Below are 22,664 nucleotides of genomic sequence, written 5' to 3' on the forward strand. Positions count from 1 at the left end.
CACCAACAAGAGAACAAAAAGCTTTCCAAAAACTGGCAGTAAACTGGGGCCCTCTATCAGAGACCACGTCTCTGGGAAAACCATGCAGGCGAAAAACATGGGTTAACAGCGCCTCCGCTGTTTCCTTAGCCGAAGGCAGTTTAGGTAGGGGAATGAAATGCACCATCTTAGAAAACCTATCCACTACTGTAAGTACAACCGTGTTACCGTTAGATAAAGGTAACCCAGTCACAAAGTCCAAGGCGATGTCCGACCAGGGCCTCTTGGGGACAGGCAACGGACGCAACTCCCCCATCGGAGCCTTATTAGAGACCTTGCTGACCGCACACACAGGACAGGCGGCCACATATTCAGCGACGTCCTTTTCCATAGCTGTCCACCAGAAGCGCTGTTTCAGCACAAACAGAGTCCTCTTCACTCCGGGATGGCACGCCACCTTAGATGCATGGCCCCACTGAATCACCTGAGAACGGAGGTGAGGAGGAACAAACAGGCGGTCTGGCGGGACGCCATCCGGAACTTCACAATTATTAAGGGCCTCCATGACCAACTTCTCAACACCCCACTGAAAAGCCCCCACCATACAAGAACTGGGCAGAATAGTCTCAGGTTCAGAAAAAGATGTGTCAGGAGAAAACACTCTGGAGAGGGCATCTGGCTTCCCATTCTTAGAGCCAGGACGGTAGGACAGGGTGAAATTAAAACGAGTGAAAAACAGAGCCCACCTGGCCTGACGAGAGTTGAGGCGTTTAGCTGAGCGCAGGTACTCCAGGTTTTTGTGGTCTGTCCAGATGAGAAACGGCACGTCCGTCCCCTCCAACCAATGGCGCCACTCCTTCAACGCCACTTTGATGGCCAGCAACTCACGGTTTCCAATATCATAGTTCCGTTCAGCAGGCGACAGTCTTTTAGACAAATAAGCACAGGGGTGGAGCCTGTTGTCAGAAGGAGAGCGTTGCGATATAACCGCCCCCACACCCAAATCGGAGGCGTCGATTTCCACCACAAACTGCAGAGCCGGGTCGGGGACGGACAGGATGGGTGCCGTGGAGAACGCCCCCTTAAGGCGGTTGAAGGCCTTATCCGCTTCAGGATTCCACCTGAACACAGACTTAGAAGTGAGAGCATGCAGGGGGGCAGCCACGCTGCTGAACCCCCGGATAAACTTCCTGTAGAAGTTAGCAAATCCTAGAAATCTTTGAACGTCCTTCCGGGACGTTGGAGTAGGCCACTCCCTAACAGCACTAACCTTTTCAGGGTCCATCTGAACGCTTCCTTCAGAAATGATGAAGCCCAAAAATGACACCGAAGGCTGATGGAATTCACATTTCTCCGCCTTGACGAACAGTTGGTTAGCGAGGAGTCTTTGGAGCACCTGTCGCACATGCTGAATGTGTGTTTCCTCGTCTGGGGAAAAAATCAAAATGTCGTCCAAATAGACAAACACAAATACATTCAACATGTCTCTGAGCACATCATTGACTAGGGCTTGGAAGACAGCAGGAGCATTGGTCAGACCAAAGGGCATCACCAGATACTCGTAGTGGCCACTAGGGGTGTTGAACGCTGTCTTCCATTTGTCTCCATCCCTGATTCTAACTAAATGGTAGGCGTTACGAAGGTCTAATTTGGAGAAGATCTTAGCACCATGCAATAGTTCAAAGGCTGAGGACATCAGTGGCAAAGGGTATCTGTTGCGGACTGTAATATCATTAAGCCCCCGGTAGTCAATACATGGCCTTAGTGACTTGTCCTTTTTATCCACAAAGAAGAAACCTGCTCCTGCAGGCGACGAAGAGGGCCTAATTAACCCAGCAGCCAGGGACTCATCAATGTACTTTTTCATGGCTAAGTTTTCTGGTCCAGACAGAGAATATAACCTCCCTTTAGGAGGAGACGTACCAGGGCGTAAGTCTATGGAGCAGTCATAAGGACGATGAGGAGGCAGGGCCGTAGCTTTGGACTAACTGAAAACCTCCTTTAAATCGTGGTAGCACAATGGAACCTTCTCTAGTGCAGGAAAATCCTTATTTTCCTCCAAGGGAACACTAACTGGGGCTACAGAAATTTGTGACACTTTGGGAGGACAAACATGCAATTCAACAAACTTGCAACGAGTCTCACAATCTTTACTCCACGAAATAACCTCCCCTGTGCCCCAATCAATAAATGGTTCATGAGTCTGTAACCATGGGTAACCCAGAATTAGTGGCTGAGTCTCAGAATTATAAACATGAAAGCTAATGCTTTCAGAGTGCCCATCCAGGAACTGCACAGCAACTGGTTCAGTACAATGAGTAATGCGGCAAATCACGTGATCGTCCAGGGCTCGGGCTTCCAGCGGACGCTGAACCGGAGTCGAGATGAGTCCCAGTTTATTAACCAGGTTCTGGTCCATAAGGTTAGCGTCGGACCCGGAATCGATCAGGACGGGATGCTGGAGAGACAGAGAGTTAGAACACAGAAGAACCACAGGAAACGGGCGAGTGACAGTAGATAAACACACAGTTCTGCTCAACAGCGACCCCTCCCCTGTCTTGGCATCAAGTCTAAGTGTGCAGTTACTGACTCTGTGTCCACTTTGTCCGCAGTACAGGCAGAGACCCTCAGTCATGCGTCGACGACGTTCTTCTGCTGATATGTGAGTTCGTCCCAACTGCATAGGTTCCTCCCGGTTACACTTAGTCTCTGTCACCGGAAGGCGTGGCGTCTCACGACCAGGTCCCCTACTGGACGGAGAGTTGACCTCTGGTTCCATAGATTGCCAAACAGACTCCTGGTCAGCGACCCGGATGGCCTCGGTTATGACGTCGTCTAGGGAGTGAAGCTGTTGACGGAGCGCCATCTCACGGCCAACAGAGCGATTAAGGCCGGATAAAAATGCAGTGATCAGGGCCTGGTTATTCCACCCTGATTCTACTGCTAACGTACGAAAGGCGCTCACATACTGCCTGATAGACTTTTCTCCCTGTCTGAGCCTCAAAATCTGGTGACCAGCGAACTGGCTCCGAACCGGGTGATCGTATACCCTCTTAAGTTCGGATACCAAAGCCGAAAAAGACTGAACAGCAGGAGAACCTTGTTCAAACAGAGCGTTAAAGTAACTGAGAGGGGGACCCTCCAACAGGCTAGCCACATAGGCAATTTTAACAGAATCTTTAGCAAAACGAACAGGTTGCGAATCAAAAATTAACTGAAGTTGTGTAAAAAAGTCTCGACAGGTGTCGGGATTACCAGAGTACTTGGATGGTGCCGGAATGTTCGGCTCAGCTGAGTCTCGAACTGGCGGGGTGGTAGCCCGACTCTCGCCTGACACAGCTGCAGCCGCAGCTTGGGTACTAGTGAGCAGAGCCACCTGAGTAGTAAGCTGGTTCATCTTGTCGAGGAGAGTATGGAGAGCTTGGTCATGTCCCCCTAGCCTGTGCCCCTGGGACTGAATAGCCTCATTGACCTGTGTGAGTTCTGCTGGATTCATATTGTGGCCAGTTTGTACTGTAATACTGTTAGTACAAACCCAGAATCCAAATGCAGAACTCCAACAACAAAAGTTAGTTCCAAAAGGTTTATTGTTCACACACAGGTGAAAAAATATAATGAGTGACAGAATCTTGAGGATAATGGTGGGGATCTTTCTCCTCAGATTAGTCCTCCGGATCGAGGGCAGCAGCCCGTCTCCCCGAGCGGTGTTAGGATTCTTTTCCCCGACTGGGGAAAAGCAGAGGGAGGTCAGGGACGGAAACAGGTCATACACAGGCAGGCTAACAACCGAGCAACAGGACATAAGGACTAGGCAAACTCACGTACCAGTAGTCAGGGCGAGAAGGTCAAAACCAGATCAGATGAGGCAGACAAAACCGACAGGGAACAGGCAGAAGACGAGAAACCGAGGGATCCAAAAACAGGTCAAAAAACAGGCAAGCAAACGAACAAACGAGGTCAAGAACGCTGGTCTGAACTACTGGAGTTACAAACTGGCGACTGACAAGGGGAAAAGACAGAGTTTAAATACACAAAAGGGAGGGAAGACAACTAGACACAGGTGGAGCAAATCAGGGCGGAGACAGGTAATCAGGACAGAGGTCAGGATGAGCGGGGAACAGGAAGTAAAGACGACAGACAAGACACATGAGGGAAAACTTAACAAAATAAAACAGGAAGTGACACACAAAACATTTAAAGACAGACAAAACCAGACTATTGTCTGGCAACAGGTATGACACATAGAGGGAAATATTCCCCTGGCTTTATTTGGACATAAGAGGCACACTTAGATCCTCTAATGCAGTGGTTCTCAAAGCTTTTACAGTGGAGTACCCTCTGAAATATACTTTTTTTAGCCAAGTATCCCCCAACTCTCGCTTCAGCATTTTTGGTTGAAAGAAAATCGGTGCTAAAGCTGTCTGTCTTTGTAAACAAACAACATGTATTTAACTATAGTATATAAAAAAATATTTTTTAAAGTAAATTTTGTGCGAAATATAAACTAAAAAGTGCCCTCTTTCATTGAGAAGAAAAATTGGACCCAATCCCAATTCACCCCTTACCCCTACCCCTTGACCTTTGCATGTGATACTACCCCTTGAAACGGAGCTGCAGGAGTTAGGGGTTGAAACATTCTCCTATGAAATGAGACAACCCTTCACGACCTGTTATGTCATTGATACCGCGATAAACAGATACGACAACTTTGTTTCAAAGTAATAATATTTGAGCATTGAGACGTGATATATCAAATATGATACAAAATTGAAACTCATTCATGGAAATTGACATTAAAAAAAAAAAAAAAACATTTTGCGTTGTTCATAATAATAATTAGGCCTGTGACGGTACACAAAATTTTTGGTTCAGTACGTTTTCGGTTTTGAAAGCCATGGTTCGTTTTTTTTCGGTTCGGTACAGGAAGAAAGAAAACCCCTCAAAATGTCTTTAATGTGTTTATTATGAATTTTTGATTATTTTTCCCAAAATTTTTGGAGACAATAGAATATAGAAAAACAGGAATAATATAATTCTGCTGCTATAAATCAAATAGAAAATAAAATAAAATATTACTAAATGTATTTTAAACATTAGTATTGCACTTTTCCTTGAAAGGTAGTTTTGAACAAAGAACAAAAATCTAATCACATTTCTGACAGTTCACATTCTGCATAAAAACAACAAAAAAAATTCCACATTAAGTTCAACATTAACAAGAGGGCAAACTCAATATGTCCGTGTGGAACTTGCATGGATTTAAAGTTCCGCATTAAATGACATCTTTCGTTCCTTTTTCTTTCTCTCAACATACTGTGCTGTTTCGATACAGCTGTGTACCGAACCGAACAGGTGGTTACCGAAATGATTCGGTTCAGTATGTGTATCGCTACAGGCCTAATAATAATAGATTAGATATCTATGGCACTTTTCAAGGCACCCAAAATACTTTACATTATTGATTCGCTCTTACATTGTCACTCTGGTGGTGTTAAGCTACATTTTGTCGGCTTCCTGATAAAACCTGCTATGTGACTTTTGGCAAATTTTAGGAAAATTTAGGAAACTGTGAAATATGACAAAAAATATCTGTTCCTTTAATGTTGGTACTTACAATGGAATGTAAACAACTTTCAAAGGAGACTGAAATTTGAAGCTATAGTAGGGGAGATAGCAGGTTTTTATTCGCAACCAAAAATGTCACTTAGCAGGTTTTATCTGGAAGCCGACGATTTATAGTCTCAGCTGACGGAAGTGTAGCTGCCAGTTTGCACCAAACAGCCCCTCCGACCACCACCAGACATTCACACACCAGTGAGAATGACACTGGAGGCAAGGTGGGTGAAACGTCTTGCCCAAGGACACATGACTGGGACAGAGCGGGATTTGAACCGCCAACCCTTCGGTTATTGGACGACCCGCTCTACCTTCTGAGCCATGGGGGTCTGGAAGGACCATTGCAGGCTCCAGTTTCCAAGAACTGGAATTTTCTGTCAATGATTTATTGGTTCAGGCTTTACAGGGTTAAACCTCATTATTTTTAATTTGTATTCAGTACATGATGACTTATTTAATGTTTTTTTTTTTTTTAATTTCAAGTACCCCCTGGGCTTCTTCAAAGTACCCCTGGGGGGACACATACCCCACTTTGGGAACCCCTGATCTAATGTTTAATTTCATGGAATTTCAGGAGCTGTAACATAGTGAATTCTCCAGCGTCTCATCTTCGTTTTTCCCTTAACTTTTTTCTCTTCCTCCTCACCCTGTTTTCTTTCCTTCTCATATTGTTTCCGTCTCCTCTCTCCTCTCTTACCATTCTTTTCCAACCTATTATAATAAAGTAACTGCAGATACATTAGACCAAATCGTTATGAATCATTTTTATGCCGCTCTGTAATGAATATGGCCAGACTAAATCAAATTAACCTTTTTCAAGCCTATCAACTTCCAGATGCTCCGGATGGCTAAGGATGATTCATATCACCGCCAGCTCATTCTTCGTCTAATGAAGGCTGTGTATTGCGTGTTTTTGTCCATCTCTCTCATTGCTGCTGCACCTCAAACAACCCTTTCACAACTCCATGTAATTATAGCATCATTTGTGCATAAGAAACATACTGTACACCAGTGTTTCTCAAACTGTGGGGCAGGAGGTGCGAAGGCTTGCCAGGGCCGTTTTGCCAACTCCTCAGTGCAATTTATATCCCATTAGCATCTGTTAGCGACTTTTAAAACAGCCAGTTGCTACTTTCCTTACTAATGGGGTTGAAATTGCACACCCGGTAGTGCCCCCCCTCACCCCCCATTCCCGGACGTAGGTAGCATGACGTACAGTCTCCAAAACACCATAAAAGTCTCCACTACCACCACAAAAAGATGCTAGATTGGTCGCTAGTTGCGTTTGAAAAAAGAAAAAAAAAAGTCACCAAGAGAGTTTGAAAAGCAGCCAGATTTAGTGACAAAGTCGCCAATTTGGCAACACTGTGCCAGAGGGGTCATGGGAATACTCCTGAGTGTTTTTTTTTTCTTCATGTTTTCAGAAAAGTCTGCATTTATAAGGCCCCATATATTTATATCATCAAGAGCATGCCAGGCCTGGCAGTGTAGTGGGACAATTGAGTACCATTAACCAATCAGAATCCTGAAAAGAATCACAACGAAACATACTTCCGCTATGAACCTGCGGAGATGTAGTTTTCCTGGTTCCGTGTCCGAGTGTTACCAATACAATACAATGCAAATGGATGAGTCGGTGACTTTATTTACAATCACAAACTGGTTTTCTGGTGTGACAGAGGGAATGAAAAAGGGTTTGAACTCTTGAGTCGAACTGCGCTAGTCATGTTTTGTCTTTAGTTCATGTAGACCGCTGTGCACGGATGCAAATGATGACTGAATTTACCTTCTATCGAACTGTACAGAACAGATAAAGAATAAACAAACTAGAAAAGCATTCGGAGAGCGTAGACCTCCGCCAATGCAGATCAGCCCCCACCACCACCACCACTAAAATTTAATCATTTGTTCCTTGTACCAGTATCAACATTTCCTGAAAATTTCATCCAAATCTCTCCAGAACTTTTTGAGTTATCTTGCTAACAGACAAACGAACAAACAGACAAAAACATAACCTCCACTGTTCAAAGGTGATAAAATAAACAAAATATGAAGTATGACAGTGTGGAAACACCTCATAAAATTTTATTTTATATCAAGTAAATACACGAAGATCCTGTTAAAAAGATCTAGTGGGTGCTAATTAGCTAAGATGCTAACATTCGCTAGCACCCAACTTCCTTATTACCTCCGCCAAGGAGGTTATGTTTTTGCCAGGGTTTGTTTGTTTGTTTGTTTGTCTGTCTGTTTGTTTGTTTGTCTGTCCATTAGTGTGCAACATAACTCAAAAAGTTATGGACAGATTTGGATGAAATTTTCAGGGTTTGTTGGAAATGGGATAAGGAAGAAATGATTAAATTTTGGTGGTGATCGGGGGTGGGGGGGCCCACAGGGGGGGCCACTGATCAGCCTTGGCGGAGGTCTGCGCTCTCCGAGTGCTTCTAGTTTTCTCATTTAATCCTTGTAACTTCACTTATCAGCTCCATCCTCTTCCTGTAAACTGGATCATCACATGCGAACTTGGTTGAATATTTCCTTCGAAAACTGTGACTTCTGTCCGAGAATTTCCGTTTTCGCGTGCCCCTCAATTTACACACAAACGTGAAAACAGAGAATTGCTGAAAACTCCACTTCGGACGGAGTTTTTAGAAACCTTTGTTTTTGATGTCATGTAAACAAAAGAAACAAAGGCAGAGAAAAGTCTCTGTTTTCAACAATCGTATAAATGGATTATAAGTTTCCCAACACAGTTAATGTCTTTCCATAAACAGCTTTTGTTGACATTTACAGAAATTGTCAGGAGGGACAATTAAAACGGACAGAAAATCTTCACCTCCACACTACTGTTTATTGACGGTGGTGTTATTGATGCAGATCTGCTGCAGTGGAAATACAGACCTGGTCAAAATCTTAAGACCAGTTGAAAAATAGCTAGAATTTACCTTTTGCACATTTGGATCTTAATGAGGTTTTAAGTAGAGCTACAATATACAAAAGCAAGAAGGGGGAGTGAGACAAAAAGCACTTTGAAAAAGTCATTTATTGAAAACAACAAGTAAACTGAAATAGGCTGTTTATCAGCTGATCAAAAGTTTAAGACCATTGCTCAAAAAATTACAAAAAACTCTCCAAACCAGAACAAAAAATTTTCTCAGTAGGACTCAGTAATGAGTAGCTCCACCGTTCTTGTTAATCACTTCATAAATTCGTTTGGACATGCTTGATGCGAGTGTTTCCAGGAGGCTGGTGGGAACATTGCTCCAAGTGGTGAAGATGGCTTCACGAAGGGCATCAACTGTGTGGAACTGATGGCCATTTTTAGAAACTTCCCTTGCCATCCATCCCCAAATGTTCTCTATGGGATTTAAATCAGGGGAACATGCGAGATGGTCCAAAAGAGTGATGTTATTCTCCCTGAAGAAGTCCTTGGTCAAGCGAGCATTGTGAACTGCAGCGTTGTCCTGTTTTTAAACCCAGCTGTTACCACACAGACGAGGGCCCTCAGTCATGAGGGACGCCCGCTGCAACATCTGCACGTAACCAGCCGCCGTTTGACGACCCTGCACCACCTGAAGCTCCAGTGTTCCACTGAATGAAAAAGCACCCCAGATCATGATGGACCCCCCTCCACTGTGTCGGGTAGAAAACATCTCAGGTGGGATCTCCTTGTCATGCCGGTAACGTTGGAAGCCATCTGGACCGTCAAGGTTCAATTTTTTCTCATCAGGGAATAAAACTTTTTTCCACCTTTCAATGTCCCATGTTTGATGCTCCCTGGCAAAGTCTAAACGGGCAGTTTTGTGGCGTTGTAGGAGACGAGGTCTTTGAATTCGTTTTTTGTTTTTGAAACCCTTTTCCCGCAGATGCCGTCTGATGGTTATTGCGCTGCAGTCGGCACCAGTAAGGGCCTTAATTTGGGTTGAGGACCGCCCTGTGTCTTGACGGACAGTCAATCGGATCCTCCGGCTCAGCGCAGGTGTCATTTTTTTGGGTCTACCACTTGACTTTTTTGTTCCATAATGCTCAGGATCTGTCAAACAATTTAGAATGACTGTCTTACTGCGTCCAACCTCAGCAGCAATGGCACGCTGCCAGAGGCCTTGCTTATGCAGCTTGACGATCCGACCACGTTCAAGAAGAGAAAGCTTCTTAGCTTTAGCCATCAGGAGGGCATGACCGTGTGAATGCCCGACAGAAAATGAGAATTTTGAGCAGATTTTGGCTTTTATAGCCTGCGGTCTTAAACTTTTGATCAGCTGATAAACAGCCTATTTCAGTTTACTTGTTGTTTTCAATAAATGACTTTTTCAAAGTGCTTTTTGTCTCACTCCCCCTTCTTGCTTTTGTATATTGTAGCTCTACTTAAAACCTCATTAAGATCCAAATGTGCAAAAGGTAAATTCTAGCTATTTTTCAACTGGTCTTAAGATTTTGATCAGGTCTGTATAATGTTCTTAGGATGGACTACTAAAGGCTCATTGTGCATTCTCAGTATTCTCAGTGTTTTATTGATATAAGAGGGCAACACAGTGAAAAGAATATGACCTCATTACCAAGAATGGAACTGAAATAAAAAACAGAATATATCATTCATAAAACAAAATGACTTCCACATTTAGAAGTGGCTTCATGCTCGTCCTCCTGTCCACTTATATTTATCCACACACACCAAATTATATAAAACTGATGGTTGAATGTGAGGAAGACAGGCATAGTCAGGTTCATTAACAGCCTATAAATCTACTAAAGTTCACATCATCGTCATTCATGTGTTTATAACATTTGAACCTGCTGTCTGGTATTAGTGTGGACATGGCATACGTCTGTCAATTTTCTAAATGGGTATTTTTCTTTGTGATTTTGGAAAAAAATTCTGTTCTTCTGATACGCTGCTCTCTTATGCACTACTGTGATATCTCAGACCAGAAAGCAAACCTTTTCCATATTACCTGATATTTCTACCTTAAAATGTAGAGGCAGCATTTAGTCTTTACACCCTAATTTTTAATTGAATGTGTAATAACCTGCTTTACTTCCCAGTACTTTAATTCAAATGTGCAATAACTTATTTTCACCTTCCAGTACTTTTATTATTATTACTTTTTTCTGATCAGTACAGTTTTAGCTGTGTTAGCTATGTTTTCTTTCTGTTTTTCATGTTTTTTTCTTTGGATTCCATGACTCAGGGAAACACACAAGAATTCCATTGAACCTACACTGCGATGTATCTGTGCAAATGGTAAATAAATTGTATTGTATTGTATTGTATTCTAAATAATTAGAACCCTTTCACAGAGAACTGACGACTCAATTGTTTTCAAGAAAACAAACTTTTCTACCCGAGTACTTAAATCAGTGTATCTTGTAATTTTAAATGTTTTTTTCATATGTATGTTCTTTGTTTGTTTATAATATCTGTGTTTTAACTTCGCTTGTGTTTTGTATAGTACTTTAAATTACTTTTTTGAACCCATAAAGACCCAAACAGCCACCAACGTCCAAAAGCATCTACTAACCTAAAATGTTTACTACCTGCTGATCCACTAATCCTATCAATACATGAAAATAATTGGTGTAAAATACAGTTTATCATCTTTTCATGGTCAACAGATATTACCCATATGGACATTCAGAGGCTGTGTAGTGAACGTGGAAACGCCGTCATCTTCTACAACACAGGTGTCAAACATGCGGCCCGGGGGCCAAAACCAGCCCGCCAAAGGTTCCATTCCAGCCCTGCAGGATGAAAGTGCAAAAATGAACCTGAACAGTCAAGGTTGTCAAAAGTCATTTTGGTTCAAGTTCCACATACAGACCAGTGTGATCTACAGTAAAAATAACAACACAATAACCCATAAATAATGACTACTACAAATTTTCTTTGTGAAAAATTATGTGGAAAAAAATGAAGTGAAAAAAACAAAAACATTACACTGTGAAAATATTTACATTTACAAAACTATTCTTTCACAATAAAATGGAAATAAATACATAAATAAAAACAAAGATGAGCAACCCGAAATGGGCAATTTGAACAATATTCTGCTGTTACTAAATGTTTTGTGTATTTATGGATCTGCTGTGATCTGTAGTTGTGTTAATAATAAGAGATGTACTATTGTAGAAATTGTTAAAATTTTAGTTCCAAACTCCAAAATTTTCCACAATATTCTGCCTGTTACCAAATTTTTATGGAACACTGTGTGTAAATGTACATGTACAAATAATAAGTGGAGGCATAATATTGTTGAAATTGCACTAATTTTACACTGAAATTTCAGTTTTTTCAGGTTATTCACATCTTTTTTTGTAAAAAGTAAATGTTTTCAAAATTTAATAGGGTTTTTTTTTTTGTATTAAAACAAAAAGGAAAACTTGGATTTGTCATTATTTATAGGTTATTAAGTCATTATTTTACTGGTCTGGCCCACTTGAGATGAATATGGCCCCTGAACCAAAATGAGTTTGACACCCCTGATCTACAACATTGATCCACCAGTTAAACCCATGGAGTTGGAACAATGACAGTGGATGGAGACACTTAGTTTATGTTCAGTTCTATTCTGATATAATAACCATCAACTTTAATCTAAGCTTTTATAAACATCTGCATAATTATTAAATTATGAGAAATTATGGTGATAAATCACTGAAGAAAGTTAAATATAGAGAAAGGCTCAAGCACAGGATGGGGGGGGGTCCCAAATGTTTTTGAGGATGGTGGGGGCAGGAGGCTCATGATGCCGTTAGTGGGTCTTTATTCAAAAAGGTTGACAAAAGTCGCTTTTCCATTGACCCTCAAATTGCGCAAATATAACTTCTGCATAAAAATTTACCTTATGGAAATACGACAATTTTGCCAAGTGTCATTTTGTGATTAAAAGTTTTTGCGCTGACAAGAGGTGGTTTTTCGGGCATAGCGCAAATGGTATATCACACAAAACTGCAATGGAAAGACCTTTTTTCACAACTAGAGTCAGGTGAATGAAAAAAACGGATGTTGACGAACATTACAATGAGCGAAGAAGAAGAAAAATCATGTTGCGGTATGTGTGGACACACCAGGAAACCCAATCCTTTTTTAATTTAGTACGAGATAGAGGAGTAATATATAATATAATAATAATGAATATATCTGTAAATCAACACCATATTTACGTTCGTCGCCATGTTTATGCAATGACTACTCCTGTCATCTTGCAATAAATAAACAAATCATCGCATTTGTGATTTACTGGAAAAACTGACATTACGCACTTCTGTTTTTTCAACATTTAGTAAATATCGGTAAAGTTTTGCGCAGATTTCCAATGGAAAAGCAACTAAACACTGCTACAATATATACAGTCTCCTCAGTTTCTCCCTCTTCCAAAACGTGCCTCTCATTCTTTGCTCAGTCTCTCTGGTGTAAATGACTGACCTCAGTTAATCTGGTTATGCGGCAAACAATTGCGACAAAATCTTCAAATTGTTTTTAAGTGATAAAAGATTTAGAGTGGAAATGCCATTAGCTGGTATCCTGCAGGAACTGTTTGACATGGACGAAACTGACATGTGTGTACGTAGATAAGCCACGGGTAGACATTTTGGGAGTGAGAACTGAGTGAGGGGTGCACAGGGAGGGTAACATGCATAAATCAATAAGCAGGCTGCCTTTGCATTATGTCTTACTGTTAAAAAATAGCATTTCCACAGTGTGTTAGAAGCAGTATTACATTCTCAGGAAGTGTTTGTGCGGCACTTTCTGCAATTGAATGGACCTTTTTTGCAGTGACTGTGGATCTTGATGGGTATATAGATAGATGGAAATGGTAGGACTTTAGCTTCCAGCATTTAGAATGAAATGAGAAACACTTTTCAGACACTTCATTAACTTTGATTAATTTCTAACACCCGCTTTATCCTCACTAGGGTCACGGGGGTCGCTTGGAGCCTATCCCAGCTACATAGGGGCGGGTTCAGAAAATGAATGAATGAATTTCTAACACTAAAGGCTATGCTTACTAAGCAAAGTGTTGGCAGTAAAGTAGTTGAATGTTTCAACTGTGGCCAATTCTTGGTTTTAATAGTTTATGTTGTATTTAGAAGTGTAATCCTTTTGCCAAACACAGATGAGCGTCCGTTTTTCCTTTTAAGTCTTATCCCGCCATTGACGAGATTTACCGTCAGTCCGTGTTTTCACTGTTTTACTGTAGTAGGTGCTATTGTGGATGATGTGATTTACTTTTATTAGTCCAAAAACAAAGAAACAGCTTTTCCAGAAAAATGAAGGACTGGTTGTAAAGTTTTCGAACTCGAATCACCGGTATCCCATAGCAACGTATACATGCTACTGCCACAGTACTGTGGCACAAAATATCGGTTTGTCTTTTGTCACAGAGCCAATCAAATGTTAGCATTTGTACTAGAACCAATCATGGATACTGTTCCATGAACTCATTTGCCTCTTGCTGCCACAGTACTGTGGTGATATGTGGCGTAGGGCTGCTCGATTATAGAAAAAAAAATAATCATGATTATTTTAGCAATAATTGAAGTCACGATTATTAAAAACGATTATTTGTTAACCTTAAAGTTGTTTATTTTTTTCTTGCAAAACAATGTAAGATATACTCTTTAAATATAAATAAAGCTTTTAACCATTAAAACAAAAGTATGTTCACTTTTGTACGAAACAAAAAAATCTTTGAATGCCAATAAGTATACTGTAAATTCAAGTATGTTTCCTTTTGTAAACAAATAGTGCACTGGAATTAAACTGCTCTAGACTTGCCATAGAACTGGAGCAATAAAAAAAAAAAAAACTCACGTGAAGTGCAAATTATAAATTCAAGTATGTTCAATGTGGTATGAAACATAGTAAATTCAGTGACGTGCCGTGAGGTTTCAGTTAGGTTAATAATAAAGAGATTCGGAGACTGAAGATTGCATTGCAGACGAAGCTGTAGACGGAGTTTTTTTTATGTGTTTTAGTTTTTCATAAGATAATGATAAAGGTCGCGGTGGTTAAACTTTAGATGGTTAAAAAGGTTTGCTGTGTTACCAGTCGGTGCGGACACAACTACGAAACACTTTTTGCACGTAATGGGTTTTTGCTCTTCATCAAACCCAAAGTGATTCCATACAATTGAATTTGACTTGCCTTTTTTGTTTACCAAGCACTTCTGCTGCGATTCTCCTGCTATTTTTCCAGACCGCTAGGTACAACTTTCCTCTTGGGGTGGACCTGCCGGCTAGCAGGCAGCTGTAGCTTAGAGGGGGGCGGGGCAGAGCAGCTCATGGTAGCTTGCGTGCGCGTGAATTAAACAACTCAAAATTAATAATCGTTTTTTCTCGATTACATAATTTTTGTTATCGTTGCGTGTAATAATCGAAATCGTAATTGAATTTCGATTAATTGCACAGCCCTAATGTGGCGTATACTTCAGTGCATTTTTTTGTGCCTTTTGCTACTACAGGACTGTGGCAATTGATGGAGGAAGTGGCAAATTAGTAATAATATATAATATAGAATAGGAATTATTGTTCTAAATCAGTGGTTCTTAACCTGGGTTCGATCGAACCCTAGGGGTTCGGTGAGTCAGTCTCAGGGGTTCGGTGGAGGTCAAGACACACACTCGACTCATTAGTCGGGTGTGTGTGTCGGGCTAGGTCCGTGTATGTAAACAAACGGCTTCGGAGATTCTTTCTCTGATTGACATCCAATATACGCGGTGTATTGTTGTTGCTTATAGCACTACAACACATCCAGAAGTGTTTATAATCTCTTCCACTCGTCTGACGATGAATTATTTGAGTATTTTCCACATCGTTGTTATGACTTTTGCTACTTCCTGTTAACCACAGAGGCAGCCATGTGTAGCGTTTGTTTACATTTTTCGGTCACTGCACCGTTCAGTTACAATCATGTGACGACCGACGCACCGTCGCGGATGGAGAAATTGTATTACGCTAAAGCCGAGCTAGTGCCGTAATAAAACAGCGATCACAACAATACTGAAGGAGTATAATGAGAACTTTTTTTTTGATACACTACATGCAGTTATCTTTTTTTATGTCAAAATTGCGTGGTTCAGAAAGTTCGGAGCGAGATGAAACGAAACCCGGGAATTGGAATTGAACCAGAGTCATCCACTTTCCAGTCTGATACATTAATGACTGAGCTAAATCTCCACTGTGTCTCAGGGTGACCTATCCACTATCTGATTGCCTCGGTCCTTTTTTGGGATGTCAGTTACCAGTCTATTACTAAGTCTATTCAACGACTGCAGCTGATCCAGAATGCTGCTGCTCCAGTCCTCACTAAGACCAAGAGAGTGGACCACATCAGTCCAGTTCTGAGGTCTCTACACTGGCTCCCTGTCTCTCAGAGAACAGACTTTAAAATTCTCTTACTAGCATATAAAGCACTGAATGGTTTAGGCCCAAAATACATCAGAGACCTTCTAGTCCAGTATGAACCATCCAGACCACTCAGGTCATCTGGTGCAGGTCTGCTCTGTGTTCCCAAAGTCAGAACTAAACATGGAGAATCAGCGTTCAGTTTCTATGCTCCGTATATGTGGAACAAACTACCAGAAAATATCAGGTCTGCTGAGAGTCTGAGTTCTTTTAAGTCCAGGTTAAAGACTCACCTGTTCACTGCTGCCTTTGACTAAAAGGCTTTTGACTTTTTAAATTTTATATTCTCTTTGAAACTCTGCACTGCAACTCTTACTTTAATATGTGTATGTTTTTATTTTTATTTTATTTTATTTTTATTCTTACTTGCTGTTTTTAATCACCTTTTATATGTTTCTTTTATAATGTTTTAAATGTGTTTCTTTTTGTTTCTTTTATTTCAATGTCCTGTGTGAAGCACCTTGAATTGCCTTGTTGCTGAAATGTGCTATACAAATAAACTTGCCTTGCCTTGCCTAGACATGATATAACGAGAGCGCTGATTGGCTCTGTGGTAATAGACAAACCGATATTTTGTGCCACAGTACTGTGTCAGTAGCCACTTCATTATTATTATTATTATTATTATTATTATTATTATTATTATTATTATTATTATTGTTATTATTATTATTGTTATTATTATTATTACTACTTTTACTATTATTATTTTTGTTAGTATTATTATATTTTGTGATTTTGAATACAGTGTTACTGTTTGTTTGTACTGTTTTGGAGTGGATCTCTCCTTCACTGTGGTTCTCTCCGAGGTTTCTCTTTCCCCACTGGGTTTTTGGAGTTTTTCCTTGCTGAGAAGGAGAGGAGGGTCTGAGGATGGGGGATATCTAGAACATTAATCCATTTCCTTCATCTGCTGTTTATTTGACTGCTGTTTGTTTTCATATCCAACTAATTCTGTAAAGCCCTGTGAGGCAACCTTGTTGTGATATAGGGCTCTACAAACAAAACTGAATTTAAATAGGAGAGTCAAAAATGTAAATAGGAAATACAGATGTGTGTAAATATGCAGTCCGTGGTAACATAGCACTGATATATTGGTGGTTTTGGTAGTCCTGATGTGTCCTGGTACTTGACTTCCGTCTGATGTTGAGAGTTTGGAATATCAATACCCCTGTAAGAATATGTAAATGCTGCTAAAAGTTGCAACATGTCAAGTCTCAAACAAGCAGAAATTGCTTAGAGGCTGAGAAATGTGTGTGTTCCATCAAGCTTGACGTTTTAAACAAAATACTTTTGAGCTTCACACTCATATTACCACAAGTGTATACTATACTGCAAATATGACTTAAAGAAAAAGCACAAGGGCTTCTGGGTTCAGGGTGACAGAATGATTTTGTGTTTTCAAGGATAAATGAAGCTAGTCATCTTATCGGAGTTCAATGAAAGCACCTTAATGCTCTCTGTGAGGCGCACAGGAGTCTGTTCGGAGGATTTGTGCCACTGAAAACACACTACCGGTTTGCATAAGGACGACTACAGGCATTAAAATAGGGCTGAGTGGGCTAGACATCCCTTCCGTGACTTCAATGCGCATTTAGTCAGACTAAAACTGCTCCCGGTGGTATAAACCTGCATCATAACCCTCTATGCTTGCATATGTGTTTACGTCTGTGTGCCTTTGCGCGTGCCCTTGCAAGCTGTTTTCATTCAGGTTTTTATGGTGGGTGTATGACTGGAGGGAACACCGGCAGCAGGGGAGCGTATCTCAATTACAGTAGGTGCAGTTTTTGCTTCGATAAGCTGTCTGACAAGCCAGTTTATCTGCTGGAACATTATATCCTCCAAAGAAAACACCTTCAATGTTGCTCGAAAATATCTACTGCCATAACATACTGTGAAACATTATCGTTAGTGGACCTGTTTGGGGAATCTGGGAAAGAAAAAAATAAATAAATAAAAATAACGATGCAATCACAGATACAATTTTCTTAAGTCCAAACTAAAATGGAAAAGCTGATTTGTTGCATTTGTCACTTTGCTCTTGAAAACCCTCATGTGGTCTAGTTATTTGCGGACCAAGCTAGACTTGCCAAAACTTAGTTCAAATATGAAGTAACTGGTGAGTTTTTTGCTTAAACCCACAAAAGGCACAAATCAGGACGTCTTAAAAAATAGGACCAATGGCCCTGTAGCTTACCAGCCAAATTAAAAGCTTTGGGAAATGTATCCAGATGCCATTTATTATCCCCCAGTTATGTGTATTTACTATATTACAGAAATAGCCCATGTTTTGGTCATATTCCAATCAGATCTGTAAAAAATTCAAATTCCAACTTGATATCATTGATACTTACTGGTTTATTGGATCAATCCACTTCCTATCTGTTATAATGGGAACATTTTTCAAAGTCGCACCAAATCCAGAATCAGATCCGGATGGAAATAATTTCAATACCTTGTGTTGACATCGTCAAACAGAAGCTGTATACCAAGTTTGAAGTCAATCAGAACTGGAGTTTCGGAGAAAAAGACGCTTGAAATTTTTCCCCATAAGAGCCCATGATAAATTTTCCATAAGTTCCCGGATCCAGAAGAAGATCCTGATCAGCATGTGGACATTATGTTTGGGTCATCTCCCCATCAGGGCTGGACTGTAGAAATTTACACTGGATATCATTTATATTTACTGAGTTATTGCATTGATCCACTTCCTATCTCTTATAATGGGGAAATTTTTCAAAGTCGCACCAAATCCAGAATCAGATCTGGATCCAAATAATTTCACTAACTTTTGTAGACATCATCATAAAGAAGTTGTATACCAAGTTTGAAGTCAGTCAGAATTGTAGTTTTGGAGAAGACGATTGAAAGTTTTGTAACGGACGACAGACGACAGATGCTGCCGCCGGACGCTGCATGATGACAGTAGCTTACGGCCTGTCGACCGGTAAGCTAAAAAGGTGTAAATACTAAACAATAAGTAAATAAATTATGTACAGACACCATATTCCTGCCTCTCAATCTCCTTCCATAAATAAGCAAAAGCATATTTGTAGAACAGCCAATAGGAAGACCCTCTCTCTATAAAGAACCTGTGATTGGATAATACGTAGGTTGTAATAAGTTGCTTATGTTTCACTTTTTGTGGGTTTTGTGTTTTAATAACAGCCTTTTACCAATCAAAACTCACAGTAATCTATTAACAAGTGGTGCTAGGCACAACAAACCCCGCCCCTCGCACAATTGTAGCTTATTTTGGCATCAGTCCAGCTGATGTCATCATGTCGATGCATGTGCTGATGTCAGCATATCAACTGCCCCTATATATGTGCCAAGTTTGAAGTAAATTTTAACAAAATTGATGTTTTTACATATTTGAAATTCCATCCATTATAAGAAAATGGAAAAAAAAAAAGATTTTAGAAATTCATAAAAACTTTAAACTTTGACTTACTTTTCCCAAAATGTAACCACATCTATTTTGGGTCGCTGGCAGTCGATAATCTGAATTTGGTGTGAATTCAACCAACAGTTTTGCTGCTAGAGACATTTGAAACTTTGCCCATTATAAGTAAATGGGAAAAAAAAATTAAAAAATTCATAAAAAATTGGAACTTTGACCTACTTATCCCAAAATGTAATCGCATCTATTCTGGGTCACTGGCAATGCATAATCCCAATTTGGTATGAATTCAACCAATAGTTTTGCTGCTAGATTGTTAACAAAGAAACAAACCGAAAACAAAAACCCTTGCCTACCCTTCAGGAGACAGGGCAATAAACAGTTAATTCATTCAAAAACGACTGAACTGAAACTTATCAACAACGAGTGCATAACATTAACAGAGACATGAAATAAAAAAAAATTTGTGGTTAGACTAAAACCACCTGGCCTAAAACCCAATCATAACATCGTGACAGAAAATCCTGTAAGTGGGGAGTAAGAAACAAAAAAATTTAAGGAAGCAATTTATTTTGGGATTAGCATCGGCTGTCAGATAGCAACTTGGCAAAAATATCATATCACAATTTTTTTTAAAAATAAAACCACAATGTTGATTTTATCACAATTCTTTACATTGATCGTTGAGACAAATTTGCCAGTTTCTGAACAGTGCAACCAAACAATTTCCCTGTCAGTGGTTCTCAACTGGGTGGGGTGCAAGTACAGGACAGGGGTGGGGGGGGTGGGGGTGGGGGGGGGGCGGGTGAATACATTAGGATGATGGAGATGAGTTACTGCAGAACGATACATTCTCTCACGTCACAGTCTCCGCAGTCGCCAAGAGGGTTTAAAAATTCGTTAGATTTAGTGACAAAGTCGCCAAGTTGGCAACACTGACTCTGACTACTTCATATCATAGACAATTCCACAATCCCTCTGCTTTGTTGGATCGTCGATATGTTCAAATCCTTCACGATCTAATATCATCCTATCGCACACCTGTACTATCAGTCAAGAATTCATAGCATCAAAACTATTGATTTGCAAATGTTTTATAACTAGTTTTTTCCTAAGGTTAGTCTTATTGTAAAGTGGTATTACATATCAGTTCTTACAGGATATCCCATGCTTAAAACATAAGCCAAAATGATTCTGAAAACATCTTTTCATTCAAGTATCCCCATTTGCCTTATTCTTATGCTAATGGCCTTATGTGTAATTATGCTCCGACAGTTTTTCCCAACACCTTTGTCTTTCCACTCGTTTACACACTTCTCTGCGCGCCTGGTGCAACCGTTTTAATAGTGAGCCAGCGCGACTTTGACGTTGAGGGATTGTCTCGTCTTCATATCTGTCAGGCTGACCGGCTGTAAATTCATCACAAGATTTTGGGCTTTGTTCCGCCGGAGGTTGGCATGCTCTCTGGTTTTGGATTGGAGTGACTGTGTTTGTTCCAGATAGAGAATTAGAGATCAGAGTGAGGCATTTCTGCACCTGTATCCCCTTCACATCTCATCTCATCGCTCTCTCTTAGCATCACCCTCCCCCCCCCCCCCACTCCGTGCCCTTGTGTGTCTAATTTGCATAAATTAAAGATCCTCCAGGTGAGGTCTTTGAAAAATGCATCTGTCTCTTCCTGCCTCAGTCAAAAAGCAGAGCGGTAATGTGTATAAAAGCTTAACATTCCAGCTAATTGTGATGCTCAAAATGAATCCCGGTGTCAAGGAAACGGAGGTCTGCAAAGAGAGGAAGAAAACCTAGAAATCCAAACTGGTGATCCAGAGAGTGTCGTGTAAATTTAAAGCCGTAGGTGTTAGATGTCCTTAGTCTTTAAGGAATTCTTTCAAACTATATTCTGAAAACCAAAATTTAGTACCTATAGCTCTGTCTAAGTTGTGGAGCTTCGCTGATCAACTGCACACGGAATCAAGATCAAAGTCGGAGATCAGGCAGAATCTTGAGTCACAAAAAAGCGTTTATTCACACAAAATAAAACACTGAGTTGACGTCTGCAGAAGCAACTGACTTTTTTGCTCCGGGAGACCACTTTTATACCATCAAAAGTAGGTTGGGTTTAGCTACAAACCATACCCATTTTTTTTATCATAATTTGAACATTAATCTAGTCGCGTCGGAAACCCCCCCATTCAGCTTGTCCTTGATAGGGTGAGGTTTCTTTGGTGTCGGTCAGGATTGGTCAGACATACATATTTATCTAATTCCCAGTATTTGATTACCATATATAAATATGTAACTTTTTCTCGGAAAATGTTAGGGACTTCACAGAATGCTCAAAAATTTCCACTCACGTGTGCTTCTTTTGCACACCACATTTTCGGGAACTTTCCATGAGCTCACATGTTCTTTCTGCCCGCCCCGTTTTGTAACTTTGCATGAATTCACGTGTTCCTTCAATGGCTGTACATTTTCGTTCTTTTTGTGGGTCTCCCAGGAAAAAAGTCAACCGCTCTGTTACAACCATCACATTGTACTGTAATTTAACTTTTGGCATGCAAATGAGTACTTTTATGAATATAAAATGAATACTGTTGATCATGTGTATATAAAATGAGTACTTTTGATTATAAAACTTTTTTTTTTTTTTTTTTTTACACCACAAGAGAGATGAGCTCATCCTTTTTTTTTCTTTTTTTCCATCCCTTCATTACATCTTAGCACATCTTGACTGACAGGACAGGCTGGTACATATAAGCCACTTTTACACAAAGATCCCACAAAAAAGGTGAGATGGTGATCCCACCTTTTTTCCACCATTGTCTGATTTCCACAGCCGAGACGAAGGAGTAACAGAGGTGAGAGAGGCTGGACTTTCAAACAACGGACCTGCGTTCAAGAATCACAGGGCGTATAGTGTGACATATGACTTGCGCGTCAGAAATACCCCGAGCATAGCGGTGCTGCTAACCTCTCCAGAGTCTTTCACCGTTCCACAAAGGTTAGCGTGGATAGAGTCCTCCGCCCAAAGTGAGCTCGTGGTGAACAGCTTGTGGATCTCAGCGTCCCCCCAGTTAGACATCTTTCTGATTGATTGATTGATTGATGTATTTATTTCAAATATGAATATCAAAACAGAAGAAAATAAATAAACAAAACACTTAAACATAAGACATAAAATACATATTCAAAAAGGAGTGAGAAGAATTACAACTTATAAACTCCCACCCCTACTCCTTATATTGCCAAAAGTGTTTGCTCACCTGCC

Source organism: Sphaeramia orbicularis, chromosome 18 (assembly GCF_902148855.1).
Source record: "Sphaeramia orbicularis chromosome 18, fSphaOr1.1, whole genome shotgun sequence".
In the NCBI taxonomy this organism is placed as follows: domain Eukaryota; kingdom Metazoa; phylum Chordata; class Actinopteri; order Kurtiformes; family Apogonidae; genus Sphaeramia; species Sphaeramia orbicularis.